We start from the raw sequence: 14,141 nt of genomic DNA, 5'->3' as shown, positions 1-14,141 counted from the left end.
GATTGGTGTAAGAAAAGCTATATATGACAAACCCACAGCAAACATTATCCTCAATGGTGAAAAATTGAAAGCATTTCCTCTAAAGTCAGGAATAAGACAAGGGTGCCCACTTTCACCATTACTATTCAACATAGTTTTGGAAGTTTTGGCCACAGCAATCAGAGCAGAAAAGGAAATAAAAGGAATCTAAATTGAAAAAGAAGAAGTAAAACTCTCACTATTTGCAGATGACATGATCCTCCACATAGAAAACCCTAAAGACTCCACCAGAAAACTACTATAACTAATCAATGACTATAGTAAAGTTGCAGGATATAAAATCAACACACAGAAATCCCTTGCATTCTTATACACTAATAATGAGAAAACAGAAAGAGAAATTAAGGAAACAATTCCATTCACCATTGCAATGGAAAGAATAAAATACTTAGGAATACATCTACCTAAAGAAACTAAAGACCTATATATAGAAAACTATAAAACACTGGTGAAAGAAATCAAAGAGGACACTAATAGATGGAGAAATATACCATGTTCATGGATTGGAAGAATCAATATAGTGAAAATGAGTATACTACCCAAAGCAATTTATAGATTCAATGCAATCCCTATCAAGCTACCAACAGTGTTCTTCACAGAGCTAGAACAAATAATTTCACAATTTGTATGGAAATACAAAAAACCTCGAATAGCCAAAGCTATCTTGAGAAAGAAGAATGGAACTGGAGGAATCAAGCTGCCTGACTTCAGAGTCTGCTACAAAGCTACAGTCATCAAGACAGTATAGTACTGGCACAAAGACAGAAATATTGATCAATGGAACAAAATAGAAAGCCCAGAGATAAATCCATGCACATATGGACACCTTATCGTTGACAAAGGAGGCAAGAATATACAATGGATTAAAGACTCTCTCTTTAACAAGTGGTGCTGGGAAAACTGGTCAACCACTTGTAAAAGAATGAAACTAGAACACCTTCTAACACCATACACAAAAATAAACTCAAAATGGATTAAAGATCTAAACTTAAGACCAGAAACTATAAAAACTCCTAGAGGAGAACATAGGCAAAACACTCTCCGACATACATCACAGCAGGATCCTCTATGACCCACCTCCCAGAATATTGGAAATAAAAGCAAAAATAAACAAATGGGACCTAATTAAACTTAAAAGCTTCTGCACATCAAAGGAAACTATCATCAAGGTGAAAAGGCAGCCTTCAGAATGGCAGAAAATAATAACAAATGAAGCAACTGACAAACAACTAATCTCAAAAATATACGAACAACTCCTACAGCTCAACTCCAGAAAAATAAATGACCCAATCAAAAAATGGGCCAAAGAACTAAATAGACATTTCTCCAAAGAAGACATACAGATGGCTAACAAACACATGAAAAGATGCTCAACATCACTCATTATCAAAGAAATGCAAATCAAAACCACTATAAGGTACCATTTCATGCCAGTCAGAATGGCTGCGATCCAAAAGTCTACAAGTAATAAATGCTGGAGAGGGTGTGGAGAAAAGGGACCCCTCTTACACTGTTGGTGGGAATGCAAACTAGTACAGCCACTATGGAGAGCAGTGTGGAGATTCCTTAAAAAACTGGAAATAGAACTGCCTTATGATCCAGCAATCCCACTGCTGGGCATACACACTGAGGAAACCAGAAGGGAAAGAGACACGTGTACCCCAGTGTTCATCGCAGCACTGTTTATGATAGCCAAAACATGGAAGCAACCTAGATGTCCATCAGCAGATGAATGGATAAGAAAGCTGTGGTACATATACACAATGGAGTATTACTCAGCCATTAAAAAGAATACATTTGAATCAGTTCTAATGAGGTGGATGAAACTGGAGCCTATTATACAGAGTGAAGTAAGCCAGAAAGAAAAACACCAATACAGTATACTAACGCATATATATGGAATTTAGAAAGATGGTAACAATAACCCTGGGTACGAGACAGCAGAAGAGACACTGAGGTATAGATCAGTCTTATGGACTCTGTGGGAAAGGAAGAGGGTGGGGAGATTTGGGAGAATGGCATTGAAATATGTATAATATCATGTATGAAACGAGTCACCAGTCCAGGTTCGATGCACGATACTGGATGCTTGGGGCTGGTGCACTGGGACGACCCAGAGGTATGGTATGGGGAGGGAGGAGGGAGGAGTGTTCAGGATGGGGAACACAGGTATACCTGTGGAGGATTCATTTTGATATTTGGCAAAACTAATACAATATTGTAAAGTTTACAAATAAAATAAAATTAAAAAATAAATTTATCAAAAAAAAAAAATTACTGATCAACAACAAAAACAAACAAACAAAAAAAGAAAGCAGGCTGACTTGGGCTGTTTTCTATGCTACTGTAAGATCCAGAAGTGCTACAATTAAGACACAACACAGCCAAGTAAATAAAAATGCTAAAAAAAGAAGTGCTGGGATCTTCGCCACATAGTGGCTTTAAGTGTGAACCTTGGAGTCTTGTAGCCTTTGTACATACTCCCACTCCACCACTCACTAGCTCTGAATCTTCAGGCCAGCTTTAATTTACTTCTCTCCATAATGCCATTCAAACTAGTGTCTGCCTTATGGAGTTGCATAAGAATTAATGAAGATAATGCAAGAAAAAACATTTCAGAGAAAGACCAGAAGAAGATAAATGCTTGACCAATGTTTGTTACTTCACATTTTCTTATTGTGAAGTTACAACGAGGGAGCCTTGTCAACCAAAACCAGCCACCAGGCTCTGTAGTGAAGGGCTCAGCCTCATCCAAAGGGAAGTCTGGACTTTGCCCTTGTTTCCTGGGAGCTCCTCTCTAAACCCTCAGGTTGTTTCCTCTGGGAAAGGGTGACTAAAGGTGTCAAAGGTTGACATTGAGAAAAGTGCTATTGTTTATGTGAGGGTCTTGGGCCAACCTGACAGGGATGTAAACAGTGTGATTTAGAGTAAAAACTTTGGGTCACAAGAATGATATGATTCAGGATGGGGGTTTTGGTCATGCAGTATCAGCTGCACCTCTAGAGAGGTTAGAGCCTGAGATCAGCTGTATGGACTGTCAGTCATGCCTTGGCGATGGAGCCCCAGTAAAAGCTCTGGACATGGAGCCTGGAGTGAGCTCCCGTGTCTGCAAGTGCTCACTGCTGGCACATCAGTGCTGGGAACACAAAGCTGCCCATGACACCCTGGGAAGAGGAAACCAAAGTTTCATGTTTCACACTTTCTTTTACTCTGCCCTATATGCCTACAATCCATGGGGTCGCAATAGTTGGACACGACTGAGTGAATAAGCATAGCATTGTTCATTGCAGCACTGTTTACAATAGCCAGAACATGGAAGCAACCTAAATGTCCATCAACAGAGAAATGGACAAAGAAGATGTAGTGCAGATATACAATGCAATGTTACTCAGCCATAAAACGGAACAAAATAATGCTATCAGAAGCAATACAGATAGACTTGGATATTGTCATACCAAGTGAAGTAAGAGAGAGAAAGAAATGCATCTGATATCACTGATATGTGGAATATTAAAAAATGGTATAAATGAACTTATTTACAAACAGAAAGAGAGTCACAATGTAGAAAATAATCTTATGGTTCCGGGGGAAGAAGGGAGGGATGAATTGTGACATTGGGATTGACGTATACACACTAATATATATGTGTGTGTATATATATATAAGGTATAATATATATAAGGTAGATAACTAATAAGGACCTACTGTATAGAACAGGAAACTCTACTCAATTCTCTGTAATGAGCTACTGAGTTCAGTTTAGTTCAGTCTCTCAGTCGTGTCCAGATCTTTGCGACCCCATGAACCGCCAGGCCTCCTTGTTCATCACCAACTCCTGGAGTCTACCAAAACTCATATCCATTGAGTCAGTGATGCCAGCTAACAATATCATCCTCTGTTGTCCCCTTCTTCTCCTGCCTTCAGTCTTTCCCATCATCAGAGTATTTTCAAATGAGTCAGCTCTCGCATCAGGTGGCCAAAATATTGGAGTATCAGCTTCAACATCAGTCCTTCCAATGAACACCCAGGACTGATCTCCTTTAGGATGGACTGGTTGGATCTCCTTGCAGTCCAAGGGACTCTCAAGAGTCTTTTCCAACACCACAATTCAAAAACATCAATTCTTAGGCACTCAACTTTCTTTATAGTCCAAGTCTCACATCCACACATGACTACTAAAAAAACCATAGCTTTGGCTAGATGGACCTTTATTGACAAAGTAATGTCTCTGCTTTTTAATATGCTTTCTAGGTCGATCATAACTTTCCTTCCATGGAGTAAGCGTCTTTTAATTTCATGGCTGCAATCACCATCTGCAGTGATTTTGGAGCCCAGAAAAATAAAGTCAGCCACTGTTTCCAGTGTTTCCCCATCTATTTGCCATGAAGTGATGGGACTGGATGCCATGATCTTAGTTTTCTGAATGTTGAGCTTTAAACCAACTTTTTGCTCTCCTTTTTCACTTTCATCAAGAGGCTCTTTAGTTCTTCTTCACTTTCTGCCATAAGGGTGGTGTCATCTGCATATCTGAGGTTATTGATATTTCTCCCAGCAATCTTGATTCCAGCTTGTGCTTCATCTAACCCAGCGTTTCTCATGATGTACTCTGCATATAAGTTAAATCAGCAGGGTGACAATTTACAACCTTGACATACTCCTTTTCCTTTTTGGAACCTGTCTGTTTCTCCATGAGAAAAGATTCTAAATAAGAGTGGATATACATATATGTATAACTTATTTACTGTTCAACAAAAACTGACATTTATAGCATTGTAAATCAATTTTACTGCACTAAAAACAAAAAATGAATTAAAAATAAATCAAAGATCTGGAATAAACTATAACCACATGTATAACAGGTTTCAGTGAGCTCTTGCAGTCCTAGCTGATGATGGAACCCAAGAATGGTCTTGGGAGATCCCCAAATGTGTAATTGCTATCTGAAGTGAATAAAGTCTTGAGGACTTTCCACACTGAAATTTGTATCTGTCAAAGGCCCTTTTCTTCATATGCATGGTCATGATGTTTCCATGTTGGTCAACTGGTACTTTGTCTAAGAACTCAGTAATTAACTCATATTTCAAATAGGAACATGTATAGGAGGGGGTGGATTGCTCAGAGACTTATAACCAAGGAAGACCCTGGAGACACTCTTATATTGTTGGGAAATCCATCAAGGAGTTTGCCATCTCAGACCTTCCACCTGGGGCTGCTGGTCCTGATTCAGTTTCCTTAGTCCTTGGCTTCCTATCAGCACCACAGAGCATTCAGTATGGATGAGGCATTGGGTTACCTTAGTCAAGTCAGTCTCCTCATTGGGTGCCATGGTCTAAATGCTTGTGTTCTCCCAAAATTCATATGTTGAAAACCTATGATTTTAGGTTTTAATCACCAAAGTGACGATTTTAGAAGGTGGGACCATTGGAAAATGATTAGGTCATGAGGGCAGAGGCCACATGAGGGGACTAGGGCTCTTGTGAAAGAGGCCTGAAATACTTGTTCATCCTTTCTATTTAGGGATATGTCCTGGAAGAGGCCCTCACTCACTCAACCATGCTGGTACCCTGATCTTGGACTTCTAGCTTCCATAACTGTGATAAATAACGTGGTTTATAAACCACCCAGCCTCTGGCATTTTGTAACAGCAGCCTGCATGCACTAAAACACTGGACATGATTAAATGGGGGGAAAAAAGTGTCAATCTTGTTTTCCCTTCCAAGGTCATAAATGTGGAACAAGTAGCATAGATATTCAATTCCTGAGGCATATGGTAACATATTCCATAGAATTATACATTTCTTTAAAATTGTAGTTCTCTGACATGCTCACCTAGGAAGATATTTTCTTAGATGTAGTTAACATTTAAACCAATAGATTGTGGATTTTATGAGATCAGTTGAGGGTGTTAAGAGCAAAGATAGAGGTTTCCCAAATAAAAGCAATTCAGCCTGAATGTGGCACCATTACTGGCACCCCAATCTCCAGCCTGGCAGCCTAGAGATGAAGCAACTGGACCCTAAGGCCTGTCAGTGGGCTCTCATCAGAATCCTAACTTAACTGCCCTTTGACTTGGAAAACTTATATTCACTTCTCTAGGCCTTGGTTTTCTCAACTAGAAAAGGAAAATTAGAGTAAAAAATCCTTTACTTGTCCAAAGATTATGAAAATCTCTGTATAAAACATGATTCCAAACTGAGGTTTTATTTTTCCTGAAAAGAAAATTATTGATTGGTTGTGCAGCTCCTGTGTTTGGGTCTCTTATACTTCTTGTCATCTGCTCTATCCCACAGTGTATTTCTCTGGCGTAGCTTTCAGAAAATACCTTGATAGAAATAATTACTTGACTGTTATGGAATATTACATTTATCTTTGATTGTCCACTGAAAAGCAGGAGTTGTAGTTAAGCACACTAGTGAGAGAAACTGTTTCTAAATGTCAGGATGTCAACGTGAGAAGTTTGTTGTGCATAGTTGCTCGGTCATGTCCAACACTTTATGAGCCCATGGACTGACAACCCCCTGGACTGCAGGCCACCAGACTCTTCTGTCCATGAGGATTCTCTAGGCAAGAATACTGGAGTGGTTTGACATGCCCTCTTCCAGGGATCTTCCTGATTAGGGATGGAACACAGGTCTCCTGTATGCAGGCCAACTATTTGCTGTCTGAGCTGCCAATTCCTAATAAAATAGGTCTTGAAGTATACAGAAGATGTGTGATTTGTCTACTTTTGCTTCCTGCAATAGTGGGTTTTCTCCCAGCTAACATATCAGTCCCATTTCTATTTACCTGAATGCTATCTAGAATGCAAGTTCTCTCTAAAAGAAAAAAATCAACACAGAAAGAACTTTTATCTGGAATAACAGTTAAGATTTTGTCCAGTTGTCAGTTTATCCAAAATACCAGAGGCTGGGCATGTGCTTTTAATTATAATATTTACCTCAGAAAGAACAAATAGCTGGCGAGTTTCTGCCATGTTTGATACTTAAAAGTAACTTCAGGGCAGTTGGTGCAATCTTGTAGACCCAAGGGAACTGAATTAAAGGAGTGTAAATAGGTGTTGTTCAGATAATTAACTGTAATATAAGTCACAATGTGGTCAGAGAGATAAAAATGGTGAGAATTAAATTAGGAAGCCATAAGGAGGAAGACGGTACTTTCATCTAGGAAAAGTAGGTAACAATTCATCAAGGAGGTGAATTTCTTTTGTACCTTTGAAGAGAGAGTAGGTGTTTGTGTACAATGTAAGAATATTTGATTTGTAGACTCTCCTTAAAGTATTTTCATCTGTCAAGATCAGAGAGTACAGCTAAGAAATTGAACTCCTCTAGTGAAGCTGAGAATCCTATGGTAAAAAGTAGACTCAAGCGGCAGGTTCAGAGCACTGTCTCTAGTTCTGCCCTATTCAGCCTTTTGGTCAGTGACTCGATTATCACATTATCTTAGGACATGAAACTGTGAAGGCTAGTGTATGTGGAATAACAGACTGAACATCCAGTGCTTTCCATCTAATAGGGTAACAATTAAAAGCAACTGCATCCACAGTTCTGTGAAAGTGAAAGTCTCTCAGTCGTGTCCGACTCTTTGTGACCCCATGGACTATACAGTCCATGCAATTCTCCAGGCCAGAAAATTGGAGTGGGTAGTCTTTCCCTTCTCCAGGGAATCTTCCCAACCCAGGGATCAAACCCAGACCTCCCACACTGCCGGCAGATTTTTCACCAGCTGAGTCACAAGGGAAGCCCCCACAGTTCTAGTTCTGTAATTATGTCCAAATAATCAGGGTATGAGGGTTTGGGTGGGGAGAGAAGTCCTCAATGGTTTTAGTTCACTGTATGCTGTGGGAGCAGCATCAAAAATTCATTGGAATTTTACTCTGCACGAATGAAAGTGTTTCATTGAACAAACACATAACGAAGGCGTGTTGGATGCAAAGAATGGACAGCAGTGAAGAGCACACATGTGGACTTTGTGAATTAGGACTTAAATTTTAATAGAAAAACAGAAAGAGGTAAATTTCAAAGTTAAATGTTGCACCACAATTGGGACACATGTCGAGAGGAAAAAGCACAGAATGCCATATGTCCACATAACAAGGAGACCTGAGCTCTGTCAGAATCACAAAAGGCTGCTTTGTGGAAGTGGTTTTTGCTGAGATCTGAAAGATGTCAGGGAAGTCATAAGGTAAAAGAGAGAGGGTGTTTCAGGGAGAAGAAATGACATTTATAAAGAGTTAGCCATATGTGAGAATATAGAGTGAGAAGAACACATATGTCAGAATTGAATCTTCAAGTTATTTAATTTACTTGGTAAAACTTAGGCTAACTGGACAATGATTACAAGGCGGAATATGATCAGTCTGTGAAAGAGATAAGAATCAAGTTTTGCAGAGCATAGGAGATATTTCCATTTGCCGGGTAACTCGTTAAAGATTCACCTAAACCTAGGAAACCTAGTTTCTTTTTTTTTTTTTTAATATAAATTCATTTATTTTAATTGGAGGTTAATTAGTTTATAATATTGTATTGGTTTTGCCATACATCAACATTAATCCACCAGAGGTATACACGTGTTCCCCATCCTGAACCCCACTCCCACCTCCCTCCCTGTACCATCCCTCTGGGTCATCCCAGTGCACCAGCCCCAAGCATCCAGTATCATGCAATGAACCTGGACTAGCGATTCATTTCATATATGATATTATACATGTTTCAGTGCCATTCTCCCAAATCATCTCACCCTCTCCAACAGAGTCCAAAAGACTGTTATATACATCTGTGTCTCTCTTGCTGTCTCACATACAGGGTTATCATTACCATCTTTCTAAATTAAGGAAACCTGGTTTCTATTGCTACCATTGCATCGAGTTTTATAAGTTTAGATAAGTGACTTAATCATTCTTGGATTTACCTATATATCCTTAATATGAGAGGATTTTCTAGATAATTTCCAAGGTTTCTTCCTTTTCTGAATATCCAGTGAATCTCACTGGTTATTATCTGGAATAAAAAAAACAAACCCTTTCACATACCAAAAGTAATGGCTGAAATATCTATAATATGATATAAAAAGTATTGAAATTCTTGTTTTTTTTTTCTTTTTTCAGGTTTTTAAAATATGATTTCCAGATAAAATGGGAAGATATTTAAAGTATACATTACAATTTAAATAGGTATACATGATTAATGGAGTCCCTCATTAATTTAATTAACATGTCTATTAATATCACCTCACATATTTACTTTTCAAGATCTTTTTGGTGAGAATTTTTAAGTTTAACTCTCTTACATGTGTACTAACTGACTTCAGTCATGTCCAACTCTTTGTGACCCCTGGACTATATACACTGCCAGGCTCCTCTGTCCATGGGGATTCTCCAGGAAAGAATACTAGAGTGGGTTGCCATGCCCTCCTCCAGGGGATCTTCCTGACCCAGGGATTCAACCCATGTCTCTTATGCCTCCTGCACAGGCAGGAGGGGTCTTTACCACGAACACCACCTGGGAAGCCCCACAAATGTCAATAACACATTACAAACCATAGTCACCATGTTACACATTAGATCCTCAGACCTTATGCATCATCTTACAGCTTAAAATTTGTGTACTTTTACCAAATCCATTCTTAAATCATTGATCTCTAAGCACTTACTTTTACATGACCTGTGACGTGTTCTTGTATTTATGATTTTGGTGTCAGGGAAAAAGATGTCCCCCTCCTGTTGTAAGCAGTTTAGCATTAGATCTTTGAGGGACCATCTTTACTTAGCAGCTCTATAGCCACCCCTGTCATTGTCAGAAATCAAGAAGATTTAAACAGATAAGGAAAATAAAGAAATCTGGCTTCCCTGGTGGCTCAAAATGTATAGAATCTACCTGCCAAGTGGGAGGCCTGGGTTGCACCCCTGGGGTAGGGATGATCCATGCAGAAGGGAATGGTTACCCACTCCAGCATTCTTGTCTGAATAAGCCTTTGGACAGAGAAGTCTTGTACCCGACAGTCTATGAGGATCACAAAAAGTCATCATGCCTGAGCGACTAACACACAATGAATTTTAAGGATTTGGAAGTTGTATCAGAGATAAGGATAGCTTAAAAGGAAAAGCAAAACTCTTTGAGACAGGCAAGAACATGGATGCATGAACACTTTTAGGCCAACAGGGCAAAGGAAGAGAATGGATATTGCAGTCTCTAAAGAGTCTTGTACATAGCTGCAGCTAAAAGTGAGGCTCTCTGACCAGAGCTCTGGGCTTTAGTGGAGAAACTTGGCTGCTTCCCAGCAAGAAAGCAGTCAGAGGAAAGAATCAATCCACTAATCTTCCTCCACTGACTCATGAAACTCTTTTGTCCACCTCTGACCAAACTCAAGTAGAAGTTAGAGGCGAGGAGAGCTAGAGGGATGAAGTCTGGTCTTCTCAGCCTCCAAAGGTTCATAACCTAATAGAAAATGATCAGCAGGTTTCCCCAGTTCAGTTCAGTTCAGCCACTCAGTCGTGTCCAACTCTTTGCGACCCCATGAATCCCAGCACGCCAGGCCTCCCTGTCCATCACCAACTCCCGGAGTTCACTCAAACTCACATCCATCGAGTCGGTGATGCCATCCCGCCATCTCATCCTCTGTCTTCCCCTTCTCCTTCTGCCCCCAATCCCTCCCAGCATCAGAGTCTTTTCCAGCGAGTCAACTCTTTGCATGAGGTGGCCAAAGTACTGGAGTTTCAGCTTTAGCATCATTCCTTCCAAAGAACACAGGACAGAACAGGACTGATCTCCTTTAGAATGGACTGGTTGGATCTCCTTGCAGTCCAAAGGACTCTCAAGAGTCTTCTCCAACACCACAGTTCAAAAGCATCAATTCTTCAGGGCTCAGCTTTCTTCACAGTCCAGCTCTCACATCCATATGTGACCACTGGAAAAATCATTACCTTGACTAGACTGACCTTTGTTGGCAAAGTAATGTCTCTGCTTTTGAATATGCTATCTAGGTTGGTCATAACTTTCCTTCCAAGGAGTAAGCATCTTTTACTTTCATGGCTGCAATCACCATCTGCAGTGATTTTGGAGCCCCCCAAAATGAAGTCTGACACTGTTTCCACTGTTTCCCAATCTATTTGCCATGAAGTGATGGGACCAGATACCATGATCTTAGTTTTCTAAATGTTGAGTTTAAGTCAACTTTTTCACTCTCCTGTTTCACTTTCATAAACAGGCCTTTTAGTTCTTCTTCACTGTCTGCCATAAGGGTGGTGTCATCTGCATATCTGAGATTATTGATATTTCTCCCGACAATCTTGATTGCAGCTAGTGCTTCATCCAGCCCAGCGTTTCTCATGATGTACTCTGCATATAAGCTAAATAAGCAGGATGAAAATAAACAGCTTGACGTACTCCTTTTCCAATTGGAACTAGTCTGTTGTTTCATGTCCAGTTCTAAGTGTTGCTTCCTAACCTGCATACAGGTTTCTTAAGAGGCAGGTCAGATGGTCTGGTATTCCCATCTCTTTCAGAATTTTCCACAGTTGATTGTGATCCACACAGTCAAAGTCTTTAGCATAGTCAATAAAGCTGAAATAGATGTTTTTCTGGAACTCTCTTCCTTTTTCCATGATCCAGTGGATATTGACAATTTGATCTCTGCCTTTTCTAAAATCAGCTTGAAGATCTGGAAGTTCATGGTTCATGTATTGCTGAAGCCTGGCTTGGAGAATTTTGAGCATTACTTTACTAGTGTGTGAGATGAGTGCAATTGTGCAGTAGTTTGAGCATTCTTTGGCATTGCCTTTCTTTGGGATTGGAATGAAGACTGACCTTTTCCAGTCCTGTGGCCACTGATGAGTTTTCCAAATTTCCTGGCATACTGAGTGCAGCACTTTCACAGCATCATCTTTTAGGATTTGAAATAGCTCTACTGGAGTTCCATCACCTCCACTAGCTTTGTTCGTAGTGATGCTTTCTAAGGCCCACTTGACATCACATTCCAGGATGTCTGGCTATAGGTCAGTGATCACACCATCGTGATTATCTTGGTCGTGAACATCTTTTTTGTATAGTTCTTCTGTGTATTCTTGCCACCTCTTCTTAATATCTTCTGCTTCTGTTAGGTCCATACCATTTCTGTCCTTTATCAAGCCTATCTTTGCATGAAATGTTCCCTTGGTATCTCTGATTTTCTTCAAGAGATCCCTAGTCTTTCCCATTCTGTTGTTTTCCTCTATTTCTTTGCATTGCTCACTGAGGAAGGCTTTCTTATCTCTTCTTGCTGTTCTTTGGAACTCTGCATTCAGATACTTATATATTTCCTTTTCTCCTTTCCTTTTCGCTTCTCTTCTTTTCACAGAAATTTGTAAGGCCTCCCCAGACAGCCATTTTGCTTTTTTGCATTTATTTTTTATGGAGATGGTCTTGATCCCTGTCTCCTGTACAATGTCATGAACCTCCATCCAGTTCATCAGGTACTCTATCAGATCTAGTCCCCTAAATCTAGTTGTCACTTCCACTGTATAATCATAAGGGATTTGATTTAGGTCATACCTGAAAAGTCTAGTGGTTTTCCCTACTTTCTTCAATTTCAGGATGAATTTGGCAATAAGGAGTTTATGATCTGAGCCACAGTCAGCTCCGGGTCTCATTTTTGCTGATTGTATATAGCTTCTCTATCTTTGGCTGCAAAGAATATAATCAATCTGATTTTGGTGTTGACCTTTGGTGATGTTCATGTGTAGAGTCTTCTCTTGAGTTGTTGGAAGAAGGTGTTTCCTATGACCAGTGAGTTCTCTTGGCAAAAGTCTATTAGCCAGGGTTCCCCAGGGGCATTTAAAGAATATCAAACACACCCACCATTTCTATATAGTAGCTATGTTTTCTTTATCTTATGAATCTAGTTGTAGTTATTTTTGCTAGAAATTTAGGATGATTGGGTAGGATTAACTTTAATGGGAGAAGTCAGTTTCTGATTCGACCTAGAGTATTTGTCACTGTATTTCTGGTATCATAATATTATTACTGGGCCCCTAACTGACAGTATCCCTGGTTCACTTAAACCCTTTGAAGAGATAGGTAATGTGACCAGACTTAGATAGGGACCAGAAACTATCAGGAGATGTTTTTATACATTGTTGAATTCATTTTGTTGATTTGTATGTGTGAGAGTGAAAACTTTTAATTCCAAATTTGTGAGAGATGTTAGTCTGAAATTTCCTTTTTGTACTGCCTTTGTCTGATTTTCATACAGAGTGATACTGGCCCCATCTAATTAGCTGGGAATGGTTTCCTACTCTTTAATTTTTTTAAAGAGGTTATGTCAAACTGATCTTAATTTTTAAAATATAGGTGGGATGATTTGGGAGAATGGCATTGAAACATGTATAATATCATATATGAAATGAATCGCCAGTCCACGTTTGATGCACAATACTGGATGCTTGGGGCTGGTGCACTGGGAAGACCCAGAGGGATGGTACGGGGAGGGAGGAGGGAGGAGGGTTCAGGATGGGGAACACGTGTATACCTGTGGCAGATTTATGTTGATATATGGCAAAACCAATACAATATTGTAAAGTTAAAAATAAAATAAAATAAATTAAAAAAATGAAAAAATTTCTCTGGTCAAACTATCTTGGATTGATGATTTCTTTTACAAAAGTTTTATGTCACAGTTTCAATCTCATTAAAGTTTATAGGAGTATTCAGATGATGTATTTATCTTTGCTTCAAGTATATTGAGATTATGTTGTTTGGTATATACATATTTAGTATTATTATGTATCCTGCTGAATTGACTCTTTTTTCCTTATATAATGTCTTTGTATTCCTTTGTCCTTAGATATTTTCTTTGCTCTAAAGTCTACTTTATCTAATATTAACACCTGTTTTTATCCTTTTATTTTCCAAATATCCATGTGATTTTTGAGTTTCTTGGTCTTTCCTGGTGGCTCAGACAATAAGGAATCCACTTGCCTTGTGAAGATCTGGATTCAATCCCTGGGTTGGGAAGATCCCCTGGAGAAGGGCATGGGAATCCGTATTCTTACCTGGAGAATTCCATGGACAGAGGAACCTGGTGAGCTACATTCCATGGGGTCACAAAGAGCCAGGCACAGCTTAGCAACT

Source organism: Bubalus kerabau, chromosome 3 (genome assembly GCF_029407905.1).
Source record: "Bubalus kerabau isolate K-KA32 ecotype Philippines breed swamp buffalo chromosome 3, PCC_UOA_SB_1v2, whole genome shotgun sequence".
Lineage (NCBI taxonomy): Eukaryota > Metazoa > Chordata > Mammalia > Artiodactyla > Bovidae > Bubalus > Bubalus kerabau.
Note: the sequence above shows the minus strand (reverse complement) of the source record.